We start from the raw sequence: 23256 nt of genomic DNA, 5'->3' as shown, positions 1-23256 counted from the left end.
GGGTATCTAAACTCCATGATGTCCCCTTTCCTTATTATTTCCTATAAGGCACAATTATTGCTCTACTATATTCTTTGTCAAAAGGAATATTTTTCTCTGGAAAAAAGTAAACAGGGAACATGAACTAGCCTTGCCTCTACTTCAAATATTACATGGTTTCCTGCCAGGAAGGCCTCCCTCTTCTCTTTGAGTTACCTTTTGAGTCTTGTCTTTGTGTTCCTTCCATAGGACTAGATTATATCAATGGAGAAAATACATGACTTTTATCTTTTAAGGAAAAAATATTCAGATCATAATATGTAGACTAATATTCCTGGCCTATTATGATGCATATTACATAAACTGACAATCTTTTTAGCTTACCCGCACAAGAAAATCCTATAGTCTAAGTGGATTACTATTGAAAAATCCCCAATACATTTTTCCATGCATTAAATTGCATAGTCTTAAGTAGGTTAGGAAATGGTAATAACACTATGGGATTGATTCCATTTTAAAATCTTATTTTAAATTTACATATAAATGCTAATGGTTATAAATTTCTTTAAATCTCACTTTAAGCTTAAAAACTACAGAGCCAATAGAGAAATAGAAAACGATTTCAAATGGATGTACTTCAAATTACTTTCTGACTCTTCTTCCTTTCATATACAGAGGTGCTTCCAAACATTCTCCTCTTTCTTCAAATCTGAAAACACTGCCCCCTTCCTACTCCCTTTGGCAGAAGATTTTTCTCCCTACTTTACTGAGAAAATTGACTCCACATACCAAAGTTCTTTTTTTTTAAATGTCTTTTCCATAAACTTCATCTATATTCATAATTGAGAAAAAAGTGATGCTTTTGCTAAGACCAAACCATTTGCCTATTCATTTGATCCTGTTCCCTTTCTCATTTTGCGTCTCTTTCTCTCATCTTTTGTTTCTCTTTAATCTATTGACTCCTTACTGTTCCCTAAATATATCCTCATCTTCCTTATTCTAAAACAAACAAACAAAAAATGTTTACTTGACCCTGCCATCTTCTCAGGCTATTGAGGGATGACAGGGTCATCACTCACCACTTTCATAGCCAGCCTCCTAAGAGTCATCTAAATTTTCTGGATTTATTTCCTAACTTTCCTCTTAATCTCTTGCAATTCTCAGCTTCAACACTGAAAGGTTATAATAATCTCCCAGTTGCTTTTCTAAGCCCTCATTTTAAAAAATCTCATTCATTATTATTTACTCCTTTTTATGCACTTTGCAATAGAGCCTGACTATTCATCTTTGTGTTTTTCACACCCTACATTTCAACTCCTGTGTCCCTACACTATTTTCCATTATTGTAATGCACTCCTCCTCATTTTGCCCCTTCAAACTCTGAGCTTTCTTTAAAAGTGCTTAAATACTACATGAAACCTTGGATGAAATCCATAAATGTTATTCTCTCTCTCTCTCTCTCTCTCTCTCTCTCTCTCTCTCTCTCTCTTCTGCCAGAAATTATCTTGAATTTATTTTGTATATATTTTAAATATATACTTATATATATGTGTGTGTGTGTATATATATATATATATATACACACATATACATACACATATTTCTTCTCTAATAGAATATAAGCTTCTAGGGAGCAGGGACTATTTCTAATATCTGCCAGAAAATAGGTGCTTAACAAAGATTTGTTTATCAACTGATAATTTTCATACTCTAAGCATCTTTTGACAGTCAACTATACTTTTTGATTAATCCCTCTTCACTCAGCTTTTATATACTATCCTTTCTCTGTTTCCTTGTTTATTGTCTGATTCATTCCTTCTCAATCTCCATTGATAGGACATCTAAGTCTCTCCTATCACCATAGGTAATCTTTGAGCCTTGTCCTATAATCGCTTATCTTCTTTCCTTCTTGACCCTTGTAGTTGTTCCTTTCTCCCTACAATCGCTTCCCAATTGGTCTTCCTGTTTGTTTATCTTTTGTCTAAACCTTTCTTCTCATAGCTACCAAATTCATCTTTTAAGACAGTGGGTTCAAACTCAAATAGAAAGAACAGTACATAGAAATCCTTGTGGGTGATATACTGACTTGGAAAATCACTATGTTTATATTTTTTATTAATATGTGAACATATTAAAATCAGAAACTACATATCAGTCTGTTTGGGATTGCTCTTGGGAGCATTAACTATGTTTGAAACCTCTATTTTAAGGTATAGACATTACTTACTCTGTCTCTTTCCTTCTAAAAATATTTCAGAAACTTTCAATTATCTCCATTATAAAATACAAAATTCCCAGACTGGTATTCAAGTCCTCTACTCTCTGTCTCCCACATACCTTTCCATATATATATATATATATATATATATATATATATATATATATATATATATGTATATATATATATATGTATATTTATATATATATATATATTCAGATTATTTCCCTTCCTAAACTCCATTTACCAGATATACTGACCTTTTTGATTTTCCTCAAACTTGGCAATCTGCTTCCTGTGTCTCTGTCTTTATAGGTTCTCCCCAATGTCTACTATGTACTTCATCTTCACCAGTAACTTTTAGGACACTTAGCTTCTTTTAAGGCTCAGTTCAGCTGTTACTTCCTACAAGGGGTTCTGTATTCTTCTAGTTGTGGGTTTTCTCTCCCCATTTCAAGCTACATTTAATCTTTTCTTTGGTTACACATTTGTACCCTTAATTCAAGTATAAAAGGCACATATTGCCTTTTAAAAAAAATTATTTAAGGCAATGGCGTTAAGCAACTTGCCCAAGATCTCACAGCTAGGGAATTATTAAGTGTTTGAGACCAGATTTGAACTCAGATCCTCCTGTCTCCCGGACTGGTGCTCTATCCACTGCCCCACATAGCTATCCTGACCATTTTTTTAAAAAATTCTTTTTTTTATATTGACAGTCTACTCCAGGACCTTACACATGAATTGAAATTCAAGAGGAAGATGGAAAAATAATTGTTAATCATTGTATTTAATCTCTGTAATAATAACAGCTGAGTTTTTGTCACCTTTAGAGTTCAAAAGAATTTTATATGCTTTATTTCATTTGATCCTGAAAGGTAGATCTTAAATATATTATTCTCTCTATTTTCTACATGAGGAAACAGATTAAGTGACTTGCCCATATTTATATTATGTGAAATTTTTGGAATTAGACCCAGGCTTTCCAGATTCCAGATACTATCCACATTGCTTCAGTGAACGGCTCAAAGTAATTCATGTTAAAGTTGATATCATTCCTACATCACTGAACTACACACAGCACCTTGAAAAGTTTCTGCAAAATATATTTTTTAATAAACCACCAGCACTGAAAAGATACTATCATTCTCCAGATACATTAGAAATATCACTTTTCCTTTTGTCTGTCTAACAACAGCTTAAACAACTTTGTGAAGTAGTTTTGATAGTCTAGTGCAGATATATGCCTCAATACTAGAATTTACCTCTAATCAAAAGGCACATCATTGCCATATATGTTCTCCCTTTTGAATTGTGGTTATGGTGTCCTAACAAATTCATCTTTATTAAGAATACAATTGTACTACAAGGACTATTTCTTGAAAGAGTATTGTCAGAATTTTTACACAAAATAAATAGTCTTAGGCAGCTGTTAGGAATTCAGGAATGGGGGGTTTTGGAGATCTGTCAGCAAGTTCAAGAACAGGTTCATAAGACCACAAGATCAAAGATTTAGAACTAGTAGGTACCTCAGAGTCTAACCAGATAAACCCTCTAATTATATAGAGAATGAGAATGAGGTTTTGACAGGTTAAGAGATAGGCTCAAGTTCTCAGTTATGAAGTTAGAGAGCAGGGATTTGAACTCAGCACACTTTCTACTATATTCAGTAATAATGATGATAATTATAAAGATGATGATGATGACAGCTTCCATTTATATAGTGCTTTAAGGTTAGCAATGCACTTCATTCTCACAATAACCCTCGGAGGTAGGTGATAATATTATCCTCATTTTAAAAATGAGTGAACTGAGACAGACAGAGGTTAAAATAACTTGCCCGCACAGCTACTGTCTAAGGCAGAATACAAGCTCAAGACTTCTTGACTCCAGATCCAGAACTTTCTCCACTGTGTTATCTAGCTGCCTCACCCTTCTCCCAGACACTACCAATATCCAATTGCTTCAGTCCTCAAAGTATTGGGTGATAGCTCATTAATATTACTGTCTTTTAATTGAGGAAATTGAGATTATGCCACAACCATTAATGGACATATCTAAAATAAGAGCTGGACATAGATTTCTTTATTACTTACTCTTTATTTCAAATATTCTATTGACCACTTTGATGTGGTTTCTGCAAATTGGACAAAGATTTTTAATAATACCAGTTTTTACTAAACTATAAATAGAGAATTTAGGATCTTGCTCAATTCCTTGTATTTCTCCTATTCCTTTTTGTTTTATCTTATCATCTGTAGTCTTTCCATGTTCCCATTCTTTCTCTTATCACTACTCTTTGTTTAACCTTTTCTATTTGTTTTCCCTTTTTCTGTTTCTCTCTCTTATTTGTTCATTATATAGTAGAAGTAACTTTATCTATTCTATCCCATATTTTCTTACCCTTATGATTCCTGCATCTGACAGAGTTTGTGGATACACATTGATGGACTTAGCTTTCATGAAAGTCTGAGTAATAAATGAAACCCTCACAAAGCACCATTTTCTATATTAGAAACAGCCCAATGGGTCCCCAATGATTTTTTTCCCTAGATGTACAAGTGGTTAAGGAAGTAGATAAATTGCAGAGTGCCTAATTTCTGTCCAGTGGGTCAATAAGAGACCTGGATGGATTGATGAATATTTTAAATGGGAAGTCATTTAAATAATCAAAAATGCATTTAGTTCTCTTCACTTATTTTTTTCAGTCATTTGAGTCATGTCTGACTCTTTGTGACCCCATTTGGGGTTTTCTTAGCAAATTCCATTCTCTAACTTATTTTACAGATAAGGAAACTGAGATAAAGTTAAAATGACTTGCCCAGGGTCACACAGCTAGTAAATGTCTGAGACCAGATTTAAACTCAGGAAGATGAGTCTATCCACTGTGTCATCTGCCTGTCCCCATATTCTTTACTCATACCTAAAATGAAACTTGTGGAACTGAAGAGGTCTTTAAGACTATGCAATCCAAGAACTTCATTCTATAAATGAGAAAACTGAAGCAGAGAGAGGTGGGGTGACTTGTCTGAGATCATATAAATAGTTTGTACCAAAGCTGGGAGTCAAATAGCAGCTTTTCAGTTTCTAGTCTGGGATTCATTTTTAATAAACCTTTTACCCCACCTTGTAAGGATAATCAGTATGGAATTTTAAAGCATATTCAATTTTTACCTAACATCTATTAAACACTTATTTATGTTGAGGACTATGATCTCAGTCCTGATTTTTACTCCCCAGGCTTTGCCATTATGTCTCCACATGGTTGAGTACCTTCCTTCTGCACTTGTCAGTGCCCTTTTATGTATTGGTTGTCTCTATTAGAATGTAAGCTAGCAGAGGTTCTCTCTTTCCTTTTGCCATTAATTGCTAGAGGGTGTGGGAATCAGTCAATAAACAAACATCAATTCAATTTCCACCATGTTTCAGGTACTGTATCATGTTGGGTAATAAAAGGAAGGCAAAAGTAGACTCTAATCTCAGGAATTTGTTGTTGTTGAATGAAACAACTCAAAAATTAAGGAAGACATGGAATTTGCAGTCTAATAGGAGGACCTACATGTATATCTACAGATAATTATTCTATTCTGTACTATTACACGATAAGGACATTGCAGACTCTAAAACGAGTCTAATTATTAGAAACAAACAACCAAAAATCATGACAGAAGTTATACCTCAATTAGACTTTAAACGATGTGTAGGAAGGCAAGAGATAAAGAAAAGGAAGGAAAGGATTCCAGCTATTGGGAAGAACATGAGCAAAGAAGCAAAGGCAAGAAGCTGTAGGGTGTTTTTGAAAATAAATAGGATTCCAGTTTTGCCAGAACACTATGTGGAGGAGAAGAATATTATGAGAATGATTTCCATTGTAAGTGGTCTCTGGGCATTATAAGCATGATAGAAGTTATGAATAATATTTCTTAATTAAAGAATTTTAGCTGACACATTTGTTTTAAAATTTTTAGCTGAGACTATAACCTTCACACAGTGCTAAAAGGCCTAGAGCTTTTGAGGTGAAGAGATTGTAGCTATCAGAAGACCCTTCTGATTCTAGTAGGACATAGTCTGAGTTTGTGTGTGTGTGTGTGTGTGTGTGTGTGTGTGTGTGTGTGTGTGTGTGTGAGAAAGAGTCAGAGACAGAGAGGTTAAACCAGTATCTGAGATTAGAAAGTCAAAACCCATCCTGAACTCAAGAATTCATTGATGCTTATGTTTGTTTTTTCAAAGGGAGGAGTTAATGGAGAAGGATGACAAAAATAATGCTAATAATAACAGAAAATCATGAAGAAACATTGGTTGTTTTAAATATTTTAAGGTTGAAACTTAATGTATTGTGTACTGAGGCAATTTAAGAAGGTTTCAAACTTTTAAAATTGTATATATTAGGAAGTAAATAATGGTTTTCACTTTGGGAAATGCCAAATACCAAATGCCAGGATATAAGGCAATATGTAAACTAACATTATATTGAGGAGAAATCGTAACAAGAGGTCATGTGCTCTACTAATGATGGCAGAATATAGACCAAGTTGTTGGTAAATTAAGTGAGCTGGGAGGAGTACTTTATTGAGCAGAATATTATACCCTTCCCATCTTTCTCATCAAATGTTAAGGGGCTGTAATTGCATGTGGTGCTCTACTGATTTAATCAAATAAAATTATACCTCTCTATTCTCCATGGGATTGTAATCAAAAATAGTCTCTTCCCTCCTTTCAGGAAGCAATGATGTCCACTAAGTAATTAATCAATTATCAGTCATTTATTGAGCATCTAATTTCTTCCAGATAGTTTGTAGTGTGCAATAGGCCCTGCATTCAAGGAACTTAAATTCAAAATTAATATCTGAGCATATATAAATATATATATATATATATATATATATATATAATGTATACAAATCAATTTAAGGTAATATTTGTGGAACAGTTATTTGTAGATAGGGATCATTGAAAAAAAAACCTCATGTAGGATATGTAGAAATCCAAGTGAGAGGGAATCAGGGCATAAATTACAGTTTGAGTAGAGTAAAGGGAGTGAGATGTGAGATATGTTGTTGAAGTACTATCAACACTACCTGAGTTGGAAACATAGCACTGCACATTTCATTGTTCTGGTTGGTATTCAAGAGGGGCAATGAGGGCCAGGGAGTGTGAATTGAGAAAGTTAATGGTATTGGAGATCTGCTTATACACTCTAGGTAATGTACTGTAATCCATTTTCGTGTACTCCTAGTCACAGCACATATATTAGATTGTAAGTAGATGTAAAAGAGAACTAAGAGCAGAGAGCATGCAAGAAGGTAAAGGTACAGCTGACTGATAAGATAAATCAGTCTTGTTGCTTGTATCTAAATTACTAGGTGGTTTCTCATATGGAGCGATGGAAAACAGGATCATTAAAGTCAGTCAATATCATCATGATTTTTTCTGTCATTTTCACCTGACAGAAGATTGGATGAAGTCCGCTTGGCCACCAGGGACCACCATGAAGCAAACTGCTGCATAGAAACAACCTGACAGAGATACATGTCTGAAACATAAAGAAGTCTATTGAACAGGAGCTCTAAGTAATTGGTTACTCTACCCACCTATTTTCTATACATTAGCTTTAAAGTTTCCCATCAATTTTTCTTAATAAGAAAACATTTTTGTCCTCTGTTTCCCTAGTGGGATCAGATCAGCAATTAGAGGACTGTTTTGACCACATATACAATGACCTGGATAGTGAATGGGTGGGTTTGCAAAGGTGAGTCTGACTATAATTAATTTTCCTTTGTCCCACATCCCTTGAAACTGATTTCAGGCCAAAGCAAGTAGAATTTCCCTGCAAATATTCTCCATTTTGAGGTCTCTGTCCTCCTCCAAATCTGTAGATAGATTTGTTCTATCATCTTTTCACAATTTTGACAAGACTCTGTGGTGTTATTCTCTTTTTTTTTAATTTATTTTTTATTCTCATTTTGTACAAATGTTTTTTTTACATTAATAAAATATTCTTGTTTACAAGTAAACAAAATACCCCTCCCCCATGAATATAGAAAGACTTGCTTGGGTGAAAAAAGTAAAGGGGAGAGAAAAAAATTAAAATTAAAAAAATAATAGTAATAATTGTAGGTATGGCCAGGTGGCACAATGGATGAAGCACCAGCCCTGGAGCCATGAGCACCCGAGTCCATATCCAGCCTTGTATACCCAATAATCACCCAGGCATGTGACATGCAAGCCACCCAATCCCCACTGCCCTGCAAAAACAAAAAAGAAGAAAAAAAACCCAAAATAAAATAAAATAGTAATAATAGTAGAGGTGGCTGGGTGGCAGACAGAGCATTGGCCCTTGAGCCAGGAGCACCTGGGTCCGAATCCAGCCCCAGACACTCAAAGATCACCCTGCTATGTGGCCCCAGGCAGGCCACCCAGCCCCACTTGCCCTGCACCACCCCCCAAATAATAATAACAAAAAATGTGCTTCAGTCTTTGTTCCAACACCAACACCTCTGTCATGGGTGAATCACATTCTTTATGATAAATCCATCACAAAAGTTACTTCCATATTTTTCCAATGTTGCCATTGCTGATCGCAACTCCCTCCTTTCTTATTTCTCCACTACCATGTCTCTCTCCTTTCACTCTGAATCTGCTGTAGGGTCACTGAGTGGTGCAGCAGACAGATCCCTGGCCCTGGGGCCAAGAGGCCCTGAGCCCCCATACCACCCCTTAGGCCCAGCATACACCTGGCCCTATGGTCCTGAGCAGGCCATCCAATCCCAGCCCCTTGCAAGAAGTAAAAAAGAAAATGTGTTATATCTGACCACTTTCCCCCCATGGTCCATCCTCTCCTCCTTTATTCACATTCCCGCCCCTTCCCGCTGCTTCCCCCTCCTTCTTACTCCAGATGTCTATACCCCATTGAGTATATTTGCTGTTTCCTCTCCTAGCCATCTCTGATGAGAGCAAAGGTTCCCTCATTCCCCCTTGCCTCCCCCCTTCCATATCATTGCAATAGCTCATTGTAATAAAAAAAAATCTTATTATGTGAAATATCTTGGCCTATTCCCCCTCTCCTTTTTCTTTCTTCCATTCCATTTCCCTTTTTTCCCCTATTGACTCCATTTTTATACCATATTTTATCTTCGAATTCAGCTTTCTCCTGTGCTTCATCTATAAAAGCTCCCTCTACCTGCTCTATTAACTGAGATGGTTCATATGAATATTATATTATCAGTATCATTTTTCTATACATGCAGTTCATCCTCATTAAGTCCCTCATATTTCCCCCCTCTCCTCCAATCTCCATGCTTCACCTGAGTCCTGTATCTGAAGATCAAACGTTCTGTTCAGCTCTGGCCATTCCAAAAGGCAATTTGAAATTCCCCTGGTTCATTGAAAGTCCATCTTTTTCCCTGGAAGAGGACATTCAGCCTTGCTAGGTAGTTCATTCTTGGCTGCATTCTAAGCTCTCTTGCCTTCCAGTATATTGTATTCCAAGCCCTACGAGCTTCCAATGTAGTTGCTGCTAAGTCCTGTGTGATCCTGACTGCAGTTCCATGATATTTGAACTGTGTTCTTCTGGCTGCTTGTAATATTTTCTCTTTGACTTGGGAGTTCTGGAACTTGGCTATAATATTCCTAGGGGTTGGTTTTTTGGGATCTCTTTCTCGGGGGGGGGGGGGGGGGGCGGTGGATTCTCTCCCTTTCTATTTTGCCCTCTGCTTCTAGGATACCAGGGTAATTTTCCTGTAGTAATTCTTTGAGAATGATGTCAAGGCTCTTTTCCTGATCATGCCTTTCAGGTATTCCAATAATTTTTAAATTATCTTTCCTAAGTCTGTTTTCTATATCAGTTGTTTTTTCAATGAGATATTTCACATTTTCTTCTAATTTTTCATTTTTTGGGTTTTGAAGTATTGATTCCTGATTTCTGGTAAATTCATCAATCTCCCTGAATTCTATTCTTTGTCTGAAGGATTTATTCTCCTCAGAGAGTTTTCTTATCTCTTTTTCCATCTGGCCAATTTTACTTTTTAAAGCATTCTTCTCCTCAATAACTTTTTGAACTGTTTTATCCATTTGACCTAAGGTGTTTTTAGCATGCTATTTTCTTCAGCATTTTTTTGGATTTCCTTGACTAAGCTGCTGACTTCATTTTCATGTTTTTCCTGCATCTCTCTCCTTTCTTTTCCCAGTTTTTCTTCTAACAACTCCCTCATTTAATTTTCAAAGTCTTTTTTGAACTCTGTCATAGCCTGAGCCCAATTTCTGTTTTTCCTTGGAGTCTTTAGATGCAGAAGCTTGTGCTTCCTCATCTTCAGACTGAGTATTTTGATCCTTCTTGGGCTCATTTGCAAAATATTTCTCAATGGTCTTCCTCTTGTTTCTTTGCTTGTTCATTTTCCCAGCCTAAGCCTGTTTTTGGGGTGCTTCCTGAGCTTTTGGGACACTCCCACAAGGGTCTCAGTGTGTGAGGTTCTGTCCTCCCTCCTGGTCTGTGAATGACCATAAGCGCCCCCTTCTGCCACGGGGCCGAGGTGGGGGGGCCCTGTTGTTCTATGGCGGGGCTAGACTGGGATCAGGATCTGAATGTGGTCAGAGCCCCAGAGTCCTGTTCCAGGGGCAGAGGACAGAGCTCAGCAGTCTCTCTCTCTTACTCCCCTCCCTCAGCTCAATGGTCTCATGCCCTGGGGGCTCCTGAGCTGCTTGCTGTGTGCCCTGAGGGCTGGGTTCCAAGTGCTCACTCTGGCAGAGGTCCCCCACTGTTCCCCCACTTTGTGCCCGGTGCTCCCCAGGGTGCAGCTCAGGAGACTCCCCATCTGCTGTGAGCCTGTCTCCCAGCTCCCTGGGGCTGCCTCCTGGAGGCTGAAGTTCTTTCACTCTGGTGGGCCACCCCTCTGGCGGGCTGCCTCTCTGACCTCGGGGAGCAGAGCCTTTCTGCTCTTTTCCAGATTACCTTGAGTAGGAGAACTGCCTCACTGGGTCCCTTTGTGGGTTCTGTCTCTCGAAAGTTTAGTTAGAGTCCTTAGTTTATGAGTTTTTATCAGAGAGCTCCTAAGACTTGATCCCTTCATGTCGCCATCCTGTGGTGTCATTCTCATCTGTGAAGGTATAAGGATGGTGTGGAGAAAGGCTATTGTTACTAGACAATGTATATCTTCAAGAATTAAAAAAAAACACCCCAAGAAAATCTGAATGCTAAAACCAAAACCTATCAGTTTCCTCTGTCTTCAAAGGAAATAATATTTAAGACAAGTTTACAAATCAAAGACTTTTTTCCTGCCATATCTTCTCAATGCCAGTTATTTTTAAAACCTTATTCCTATTAGAGTTCCTCTTAGATTTCAATTTCATTCAACAAACATTTTTCATGCTTAATATGTTGTCCTGGGAGTACAAAGGCAAAATTAAAATAGTCTCTGTTCTCAAAAAAAAACCCATTTTATTCTGAACTGGTCTCCTAGATTTGGTCTATTGTTCTAGCCTTTTGAATATTTTTAGGATAAAAATATTTTGGCTATTGCTTGTAAATTCATGTGATTAGCAAATTTGGCATTTTACTCATTTCAACATTTATTAATTAATAAATTCAAGCATTTAGTAAACATTTGCTATGTGTCTTTTATGTAAGGTATAGTAGACAAAAAAATGACAAAAAATCAACAGGTCAGCTACACTTTCATTAAGACCATTAATTAAAAACAAAGTTGATTATAATTCTGTCAGAAAGAGATTCCTGAGATAATCCATTAGGAAATCCCTTGTCAGATTTACAGAGAATCATTAGTTATGACTCTTTGAATCTGATAATCCAACTAGGTCAGAATGCCCTTTAATTATGCTATCACTTTCAGCTTACATCATTCTATTTTGTCCATTAAAGACATTTGCCAAACCCAGCTTTGCTACTTTTGTTATCTGTAACTTTGGGCAAGTCTCCCAAAATGTTTCTTCATCTTCCACATGAGATAATTTTTTTTGTTCAACTGTTTATAAGTCATGTCCAACTCTTCTGTGTCCCCGTTTGGACTTCTCTGGGTGGAGATATTTGAGTAGTTTACTATTACCTTCTCCAGCTCATTTTACAAAGGAAGAAACTGAGGCAAAGAAGTTTAAGTGACTTGTCCAGGGTTATACATCTAGTAAGTGTTTAAAGTCAGATTTGAACTAAAAAAAGATGAGACTTCCTGATTCCAGGGATTTAGGCCAAATGAATAATTAGATAGTTTGCATTATGTGAATCCCTTTCTTGAAAACATGAGCTCTGTACCTTAGCTTCTTGAGAACAGGAATTGTCTCACTTTTTCCTATTTGTATCCCCAGTGCTTAATCCAGGACTTGGGTGATAGAAAGTATTTAATCAAAGAATTTTATCTATCCATTCCTGTCTGGAAAAAATGGATAATGATATATTAAATTTAATGCAGGATTATTTTGAAAATTCAATGGGATAATGTATGTAAAATATATTGTGTTCTTAAAAATGAATAAGATAAACTCTGGTCATAACTGTCAATATCATTGCCATACCACCATTGCCGCTATTATCAAAATCATAGAATACCAGATGTAGATGAAACATTAACCTCTCAATTTAGAAAAAGAAGATCAAGAGAAATGATCTGCCCAAAGTCACACAGTTAGCATGTGGCAGAAGAGTCACTAAAACAAGATCTTCTGACTGCAAAGGTTACTTTTCATCTTTTTTGAGGACTCATATTTCCACAGTCCATATAATCCATCTACAAATATTTCTCCTTTCTGTCTGGATTGTCATTGTTTATTTGGAAAATATTTATTTCTTTGTGTAATTTCTCTCATTTGAGGAATAAGAGCAACTATATATTCAACCCTTTCTTCTTTCAGATTCTTTACTATAGATGCTGAACATAATAGCAGAATTCATGGTTCCTATTCAAGGATTTAGGCTCATGGAGGCCATTTATCTAGCATTAAGATGACCCTTTCTCTACCCTATATATATATAGTAATTGTACCAAATGACAGTAATATCTGGGATCCATGTCAAAACATTGTGCTCTCCTGGCTCTTAAGCAGCAGGTGATATTCTGCCTCCTCTTAGATGTATTTTCAGGAACTTTGTCTCTTTTTCTCATTCAATGTTGGCTTTTGGAACTTCCCTCTGAATCCCTGGTATTTTCAAGGAGAGCAGCTATTTATTTTAAAAGAGTACTGCTGCCAGTTCATGACTTAAGTTTGAGTGTGACTGCAGCATTTACCTTGGAGCAGGGCTAAAGATACTGCCAGATAAAGTGGAATCAAGCATGCTTTACTGTAGTCTATTCTGGTACATATTTTTCGTAAAGACACAAGAAGATAAGATGAAAAACCCAAATTGTAATATCCAAGTCATTGGGGCTGAACCCTTATAAAATGTGTGGTGTGGGAATAACTAATAATACTCCCTTCTCTGGAACTATATTATGTAAATCAGACTATGAACTTCACTGAGGAAATGAGGAGGCAACCAGTAGAAAAGGATATGATTCTGTTAAGTGTTGTTATTGTTGTTATTGTTAATCAGAGTTTGGTGACTTAACATTTAGGTCACTTGCATGTAATATCTGAGACCAGATTTGAACTTAGATCCATTTGAGGTCCAGGAGGCATTTGAAGAACACATGCCAAAACAAAATAAAACAAAAAATGAAACAAAAACAAAAACAAAACTGAGTCTTAAAAAAAAAGACAAAGGCTCAGTTTCCTAATCTGTAAAATGAGAAAAAGAATATATCACTACCTACCTTCACTTGGAAAACCTACTTGTTTATAATTATTTTTACTCCAATTCAGATTACCCAACTAGAATGAGAGAATTTTAAAAGAATAGGTCATGTCTTCAATTCAATACATTTAATTCAGCAAACATTAAATGTTTTACTATCTGCAAAGCAGTATCTTAACCAGATAATTAGGTAATCATATAGGTGATAAGTAGAAGAGCTAGAGGTCAGACAGGTTTTCTGACTCCAAAGTCAGTCCTCATTCAACTATGCCCAATCTTCTCTGTCACTTTAGTCCATCATAGCTGACCATGTCATTATCTTTTGATCAACTTTCTAGTCAGGAGCTCTTAGCAAGATTGGCCTTTTGTTAGCAATAACAATGTGTCATTAGCCCCAAATACAAAACCTGTGCAGAACAGTATCATCTGATTGATTTTGTGCTTCAATAGTATATTATTTAAAAATCATTCAATCAATGAGCTTTACTAAGCGCCTACTATCTGCTAAGCATTGGAAATTGAAAAACAGAATGAAATGGGTCCTTGCCCACAAGAAGCTTACATTCTCTTGGGGAAACAGCATGAATGTGTATATATATATATATTGGATAGATGCATATACACATGTATTTATACATGCTTGTATTTAGAGATATTTACATAATACAGTTCACATATAATCTCATACATATGCATGTTTACTTATAAAATATGAATATTAAATATATAGAAAAATAATTATGAAGTAATATCAGTGGTGGGTAGTCACTTGTCCTGGTGGGGAGAGATAGGGTGCCTGGGAGAGGGGTTGTAAGAAAGGGTGTAAGCTAGACTTTGAATAAAGCTAAAAAAGTTTTAAGAGGTAGAAGTGAGAAGATAATGCACTCCATATAAAAAGAAATACCCAAAGATCCATAGGTAGATTGGATCAAGAAGACTAATTTCACTACTATAGTGTGGGAAATTGCTAATTCCCAATAAGCCTTGAAAGTTTGTGTATGATATGTAATGTTATAATAAGTTTGACAACAGGCTGTGAAGGATTTTAGGTGCCAAAGGGACTTGAATTTGATCTTAGAAGTAATATAAAGCTAATAGTTTATTGACTAGGGAAGTGACATTCAGTCCTGTACTTTTGGAATATCTCTTTGGTAGTTACATGGAGAATTTGAGATCACTTCTAAACCTCATAAAGATATCTGAATAAGATATTGTGGAAGGTATTTGGATCGATATTATATCTGACCGTGTGGTAATAACATTATCTCACTAGATTTCCAAACATTGATATGATCCGCTCTTTACTCCTAAAAATGTTTCTTTCATTCCTGATTTCCTTTTCATGGGACCAGGTCTCCTATCTCCTTTTCTATAGTTATCAGTATTTTACATTTCCAGTAAGTATTTAGACTTCTTTTTGTCAGTATCAGTTCTGTTAAAGGAAGACTGTTTCAGATATTTATGTCTTTGTTCAATTATTTCTGACTTTTCATGACCCCATCTGGATTTTTCTTGGCAAAGATACCAGAGCCCTTTGATGTTTACTTTTTCTTCTCATTTTACAGTTGAGGAAACTGTGGCAAATAGGGTTAAGTGACTTTCCAGAATCACACAGTTAGTTTCTGTCCAGATTTGAACTCAGGTCTTTGTGACTCTAGGTCCAGTGCTTTATTCACTGTTATACCTAGCTGCTCTTGTTTCATAAATATTAATCAATATATTTAGAGAAAGGGACTGAGCACTTTTATTTGTTACATGAAAACATTATTTTCTTTTTTTCTATTTAGCAGTATTTTTCCAATTATATGAAGATAGTTTTCAATATGCATTTTTTATAAGATTTTTGAGTTCTAAATTTTTCTCTCTCCCTCACTTCTCTCCCATCTCCCTAAATGAGTAAGCAATATGATTTAACTTATACATGTACAATCATGTTAAGCATATTTCCACATTAGTTGTGCTGTGAAAAAAGAATCAGAATAAAAAGGAAAAATCATGAGAAAGAAAAAAAAAGGTTGCTTCAATATGCATTCATGTTCCATAGTTTGTTCTCTGGATGTGAAAAGTATTTTCCATCATGAGTCTTTTTAGAATTGTCTTGGGTCATCGTATTGCTGAGAAGAACTAAGTATATCATAGATGACCATTGGACAATGTTGCTGTTACTGTATTGTATTGTATGCTGTATGCTATTATTGTTTTATATCTGGTTCTGTATGCTGTTATATATTATATCTGGTTCTGCTCACTTCACTCAGCTTCAGTTCAAGTAAGAAAACATTATTTTTATGGTAAAATATGTTATTTGGAAAATATGTCAATTCTGTCATTTATAAGACATGAAACATTCAAATGTGAAAGGGGGAAAATTCAGGTGCTAGGCAATAAATTCAAAAAGACAACTTATAGGAATGTGCAAGCAGCAGCTCATCTTCTCACACCAAGCTTGTTAGACCAGGGCCAGCAATGTTTCTTATCACAAATGTCTTTGGGATCATCATGAAATCAACAGAGGCAAGAGCAATGCTCAGAATTTCATAACCTACAAGTTGTTTCATTTGCAGAAATTTTAGTGAATGACAGTTGTCGGTCAAGGTGGAAATTAGCTTATTTTATGTTCTGAAAGAAATTACTAGTGCCATTCATGGAGAATAAAAATGTCATTTGAAGAATTCCGAGAAAAGACAAATCACAGAGCATGAAAATACAGTCAAAATACTCAGAGCATGTAAAATAGTGACACAGCAACTAATGCTATCTAATTCAGGCATCAGGGCTAGTCATATGCAACAGAAATTCAAGAACAGATGTACAATTATCTATATGTGAAGATATCTATCTTCATTTTTGTTTTTGATTTTGTTTTTGTTTTGTTGTGGTGTGTGTGTGTGTGTGTGCCTCAGACCCATATGGTGGTCTGGTGCAGCATTTATTTTTTGGAGACAAACAGAATATATTAATATTTACATTGGCAGGATAAGATGCTAGGGGACAAGGAAAAGAATAATATGGTTAAACTGATTCAGCAGGAAGGAGGGGGCCACAGGCTGGAAGTCATATAGTCCACCAATTAGCAGCTGAGATACAAAGGACATACAGACTATTTTAAGAATAATCCTTTTAAATTGCATAAAATAAAACACATATGATTACAAAGGACATATTGAAATATAGTTAATAAAATAATTTTTAAGTTTACAAAGCCCTATTGATTACTCTTGATCTATTGATAAATATTTTTAGTTGAAGGAAAATATTATCCATACCACATGTGGTTTGAAATTACAATATGTTACAATCCCTAGCACCTGAAAGAAAATTTATCAAAAATTAATTCTCCTCTGAACATACCCTTTGCTGAGGACGGCTCTTAACATAGCCATTTTTGTATTTTTAGGGCAGCTCTTTGTTCTACATAAAAGAAAGATCCTTTGCAAAGTAAGTAAAGAAATTGAAGAAAAGTGTATATATATATATATATATATATATATATATATATATATATATATATATTCCTGCTTATTTAATTATTTAGATTAAGGGACTGTCTTAGTAAGTTTGCTAGTTGGCTAGCACCAGCTCAGTTGCACAACTTTACTTCTGAATCATAGGATTTAGAGATGGAATAGCCCTCAGGGCCCATCCATTTCAAACCCCTTTTCCAGACTGAAATAAAGACCCAGAGAGATTAGTTGATTTGTTCAGGGTTACACAATAAGTCAGTATACTGTCCTTGAACATGTGCTATAAATTTGGGCTCTAAAAATCAGTTAATGTCATTGCTTTGCATAGCTACAAAGCTGAGACAAATCCTTCCAAATGTAAGTTTTTTTTTCTAGGAGAAGAAATCAGGCATTTTCCAACAAGAAATTAATTTCATTTGACACCAAATTAATTCAAATCTTCATTGATCTGAATGAAGTTGTATAGGTGAATTCAGTCAAATATGTAAAAACTCATTTTATATATTACCTATATACTACTATATAGACTAAATCTCTCTGATTTAGAGTTTTATCTGTTTTAATAAGTACTTTTGTTTTTAATAAGTATTATGCACTTATGCCTATAATAGGCAATGATGATTAAAATATATTTGTTTATATACAAACTGTGTACATATATATACCATATGCATGTGCATATATAAACATACATAGACATGCATACATATATACATATGTATTAGATATATATACATATATACATACACACACATAAACACCGGATGAGTGTAGGTAGTATAATGGAGACAGTGTTGGCCCTGGAATCAGAAGGGTTTTAATGGGTTTTAATCTAGCCTTAGACACTTCCTAAGTATGTGACCTTGGGAAAATTACTTAATCTTTTCTTGCTTAGTTTCCTCAACTCTAAATTGGGACTGATATTAATTAGCAACTCTTGTTATGAGGATTAAATGTAAAATATAAAATGCTTAGCATAAGCCCAAAACAGAGTCATCTGTCCTTTTTTCTTGAAGATTGATGACATCAGAAGGGTGATGTCTTGACTTGCAAGTGAATTGGATTTAAGTGAGGCAGAGCCAGTCATCAGCCTCACTCTTTCCTCATAATCATCAGTCCAGAGGCAAAATATAGGCCAAAATGACTGGTGATGTCCCTAGGTACAGTGGGAGACCTTGACCTTTAGTTAAGGTCTCAGCTTGTCTGAGGCAATGGCCATTTAGTAATTAAAGGCCAGATAAAAGAATATATAAATGCTAGTTAGTATTAGCAATAACATTAATATTGGCCTTAGCAGTATTAATTTTAGTATTAGCATGGGGCATGTTGTGCAGAGTTAGGAGTAGGCAAAACTAAAACAGCAGTACAATATGGTTATACTGTTTTAGAACAGGAAATTTACTCTATATATAATTATAAATTGTCTATTTTCATATGTTTTTAAATTATTTTTAACTCATTTGACATATTTTGACTTTAATGAGTATATCATTTTGAATATGTAAAGCAGTGGATAGAGGCAGAAGACCTGGTTTCAGTTCCTGATATATACTAAGATATTGTAAGACAATGGAGAAATCAATTAACCTTTTAATGGTCTAGGAAACTCTTTAAGATAAAAATATAAGGAAGGTACTGACTGCAGTGGTAGAGGGAAATCATTCCATCAGTGAAGTCATGGGTCTAATTCTTGTCCCTTTTCCTTATCCCCAATATTCAAAATAGCTTAAATTGAGAATGAATATGTTCTAGGATATCATTAGTTTGACAAACTTGCATTGTTGCTAGAAAGCACACTATTATATTACATACATTATTAATTTTGTTATGTCCTATAGTGTGAGATACATGTGGTATTCTTTTCATGTTGGGTCTTTGCTGTAATGCCTTCAGCAATGAAAAATATCTAAATGTGCTTTATAATGGGATCATTGCTATCATTGACCTCCATTACAGTGCTATGTGACAAATGGTCAAACTAATGATATTCTACTCTTTGAAATGTCTGTGAGATTTTTCTCTTCCTATAGAGACAGATGGTGGACATACCAGTGACCCACAATGCCAGCTCAGTCTCATGGTTTCCCTTTACTAATGATTCTTCTTGAGCCAAAGGCTGAGCTGTTCATTGAACCATCAAACCCATCCTGTATTGGTCACATGAAGATACACCCATCAAATTTATTCAAGCACAGCTATGGGATTCTTTGAATGCTTGCAGTTTTAACTTCTATTCTTTTCAGGATACCTTAGACTGTATCTTGGGATCTTAGGGATCTTCTAGGACATTTAGAATAACCTCCCTCCTTTTACATATGAAGTAATTGAAGTTCAAATAATTTAAGAGACTTTTTCTAGGTTGCATGAGTATTCAGGGGAAAAAAGGCAAGATTTGAATCTAGGTCCTTTAACTTTAAATCCAATGTGTTTCTACCATCCTCCACTGCTATCAGTAAGTGGTTCTAAATATCCTTCTCCAGTTCATTTTATGGATAAGGAATTGAAGCAAACAGGGTTAGGTGACTTGCCCAAAGTTAATTCAGCTAAATACATGAGGCTGAATTTGAACTAACATCTATCTTGATTTCAGGCCCAGTGCTCTATCCACTGTACCATGATTGGACTGGGTGACTTCTAAAGTTCTTTCCACTCTAAAGATATGATCCTATTGATCAATTTTATCTTGCAAATACACATAAAAAGTAGAAAAAAATCATAGAACTAGAGAAGTCCTGAACTTTCGTCCCAATTTCACTATTTACTAGCAGTATGCTATTACATAAAAATTTAACTTTGATAAACCAAGTTGGAAGAAAATGTTTTAGGAAAAACGAAAGTATTTTGATGTTAATGATAATGATTTGTATACTATTTCTTGGCTAATATCCTCCTTGAAAAATGAATTTAAGGACCTTGTTCTGGATAAGATACTTGGTTGTCTTAAGAAATGTTCTTTAACAAGTAGAGACTAAGTCTATGTGGCAGATGTCTACAATCCTAGCTATCAGGGAAATTGAGACTGGCAGATCTCTTGAGATCTAAAGTTCTAAACTCCACTGCACTATGCCAACTGGATGTCCCCTCTGTTTAACATCAATATAATGAGACCTTGGAGGAGTGTGTGCTGGGGATGGGGATAGGGAGTTACTAAGGAAGAATGCCTAAGGAAGAATGAAGTGACCCAGGTCAGAAATGGAGCAAGTCAAAGCTTTTGTCTTGATAATTTTTGGTACCAGGCTAAGTATAACCCCACTTCTGGGAAAACCCAATTTTTAAAAGAAAAACAAAAGCATAACTAAGGTAGGTAGAATAAAAAGTAATGGAACCAATGGGTGTGTCTGTGATTGTCCAGGTGTCAGGTGAAAAATTATGATAGGAACAAAGTACAGATGCTAGCTAACAATTTGAAAGTTTTCTGCTGTGCTTTCCCTATTGTAAAAAAAGTATAATTCTTTATAATAGGAACATCAGGGTGTCGAATCATATATACATATATATATATGTGTGTGTGTGTGTGTGTGTGTGTGTGTGTGTGTGTGTGTGTGTGTGTAATATTATATATATATTAAATATATGACCAAAAGTAGATGTGAAGATACCTGGGGTATAAAGTACACTGGAGTAGGTTAACAGAGTAGACAGTTCTGGCCAGCTGTGTTTAAAGATGACAAGAGTAAGTGAGGCAGGAGGAGGCTGGCTGTTTACATTGGATCTTCTTTATTTGTTGAAGTCAATTTAATGCCTTGTTAAATTTTTTGGTATGAGTATTTATAACTCAGAAATAAGGCTTGTTTTATTTTGTTGATTTTCTAGACTTAACTATTAATAACTTGAAAGTACCCCATAGACATAGCTTTTTTGCTGTTGCTGCTACCTCTGTTGGTTTAGAAAGTCAGTTGTTAAACATTTATCAGCATATTCCATCATTTGGTGATATATGCAAGGACATTTATCTCTGTCTAGGATTGTAATAAAAATGATGAGATCTCTAAGATCAAATTTTGTAGTATAGCTTATCTTCATTTCTTACACTTTGGGAACTTCATCTTCCCAGTTCTGTAGGACAGTGACTGGGTGAGGTGGGAATGGTAGAGAGTGGCAGGGCTGAAATTATGTAAAAACTAACATGTAGTAAAATATACCCTAACTCAGATTCCCTCACTGAGGTACCAAAGTTGGCAAAAACTTTTGTTTATCGTAATATCCATGCCCTGAAATCTGGCCAGTTTCCTAACACCTCAAAACCCAAATCACAGGCTGTTTCTTTTCCTTTTCAATAGAGAAGACAGAACATTCTTTACCTGATTTAAGAGATTGATTTGAGATCAAAAAGAAAATATTTAAAAGAGCTTTGAAAACAACAAAATAATCTGAAAAAATTTAACTTTAAAACATTATTAGAATAATTTCCGTTCCCTGAAACCTCAGATCCAGCCCCTATCTCCGGTTGCTAACATGGGTAAAAACTGCCACCCTTAGTTGAAATAATAACTCAGTATAAAAATTGCTTAGGCTTTTAGTCAGTAAAATTACTTAAGCCTACAAAGAACAAATTATTTCTCCATTTCTTCTCCAAAATAAATAGAGACAGGAAATGTGTCTCACTAGGCTCAGAAATGTGGTAGGTCCAAAAACTCATTACCATGAATTCTAGAATGTATGGATTAACTCATAATTGAATGAAAAATTCATATCTCAGTTGACTGAGCAAATTGACAATTGATGCTAAACCAGAAACTGAATTACATATGAAATTAAAAGATTGTTTTTTGGTGAACTGTGATCTATGGAAAGGCCCTTAAAAATACAAAAACAAGGAATGGACCTTTTCACCTCAATCTTAAAAAGAAGAATGCTAAAAATGAAGAGGTCATTAGAGCATAAAATCTATAGGGAAAACTGAATGTGACTAGAGCTCTTCTTTTCTAAGGTTTATGAGATGGAAAAGATTGTGTGACTGGGGTATTCTGTACCTTTGTCTCTTCATCTTTCAAGCAGGAATAATTTCTCTAGTACTTTATTATAAAGGTTATCATAAAGATCAAAAGAGTAAGGTAAAAGATTTTGAAAAGCTAAGAGCACTCAAGAAGATGTTCCATATCCTGGTACATTATTAAAGATTAAAAATGCAGGAAGATTGTTGGTATTCTGTATAAATGGTAGCTATTAATACTAATAACTTTAAAACTAATTTTACAAACCCACAAACACCTAAGAGTGAAACTTTGTCAACATTCCTTGAAATCTCATGCTTGATTAGTATAGCAGTATCACTATTTCCTATTAATTTGTTGCAAAATGATTCGACATTCATCTTCTGTCTTTCAATCCAGTTCTGTTTGAATCTGGCAAACCTCACTTTATTTCAGAACTATTCTATAGCTCTAAAGTTTTAGTCATATCTATCACATAGCATTGAGGTATTTCAAGGAGCCAACTTGTTTTATGATATGGTTTTAGCAACAAGTGGCTTTAAATTTGGTTATAAATATTAAAGGAGACTAGGAATCATTTTTAAAATAACTATCATATATATCCAGAGCATGGGTCCTACAGAAAAGGAAAACTTTTATAAAGTCATAATTTTAAGCCTAAAGTAATTTTAAAATGTTCTCTATTATTTATTGGCTTTATTAAAAATATACTCATTGCCCAGAAGCCTTTGGGCACATATGTAAAATATAAATGGACCACCTATAAATTAAATCTAGCAAATTAAAAATTCTTAAATAGGGGGAAAATCCATATTATATTATTGTTTCAAATATAATAAACATGCTAAAAGTAATTAAAACTATGTAATTAAATAAAACAAAAGTAATTAAACTATGTATTCTGTTACATTTCCCCCCTCCTCTTAT

At 35.0% G+C, this 23256-nt stretch overlaps 1 protein-coding gene across 1 annotated transcript in view; it reads left to right on the top strand.

Moving 5' to 3' along the window:
- Window positions 1–23256, top strand: part of XKR4 (XK related 4) — a 505596-nt gene that overhangs the window by 142115 nt on the left and 340225 nt on the right.

This window comes from Macrotis lagotis, chromosome X (genome assembly GCF_037893015.1).
Source record: "Macrotis lagotis isolate mMagLag1 chromosome X, bilby.v1.9.chrom.fasta, whole genome shotgun sequence".
In the NCBI taxonomy this organism is placed as follows: domain Eukaryota; kingdom Metazoa; phylum Chordata; class Mammalia; order Peramelemorphia; family Peramelidae; genus Macrotis; species Macrotis lagotis.
The sequence above is the reverse complement of the archived record's forward strand: the minus strand, read 5'-3'. Positions and strand labels throughout refer to the sequence as shown.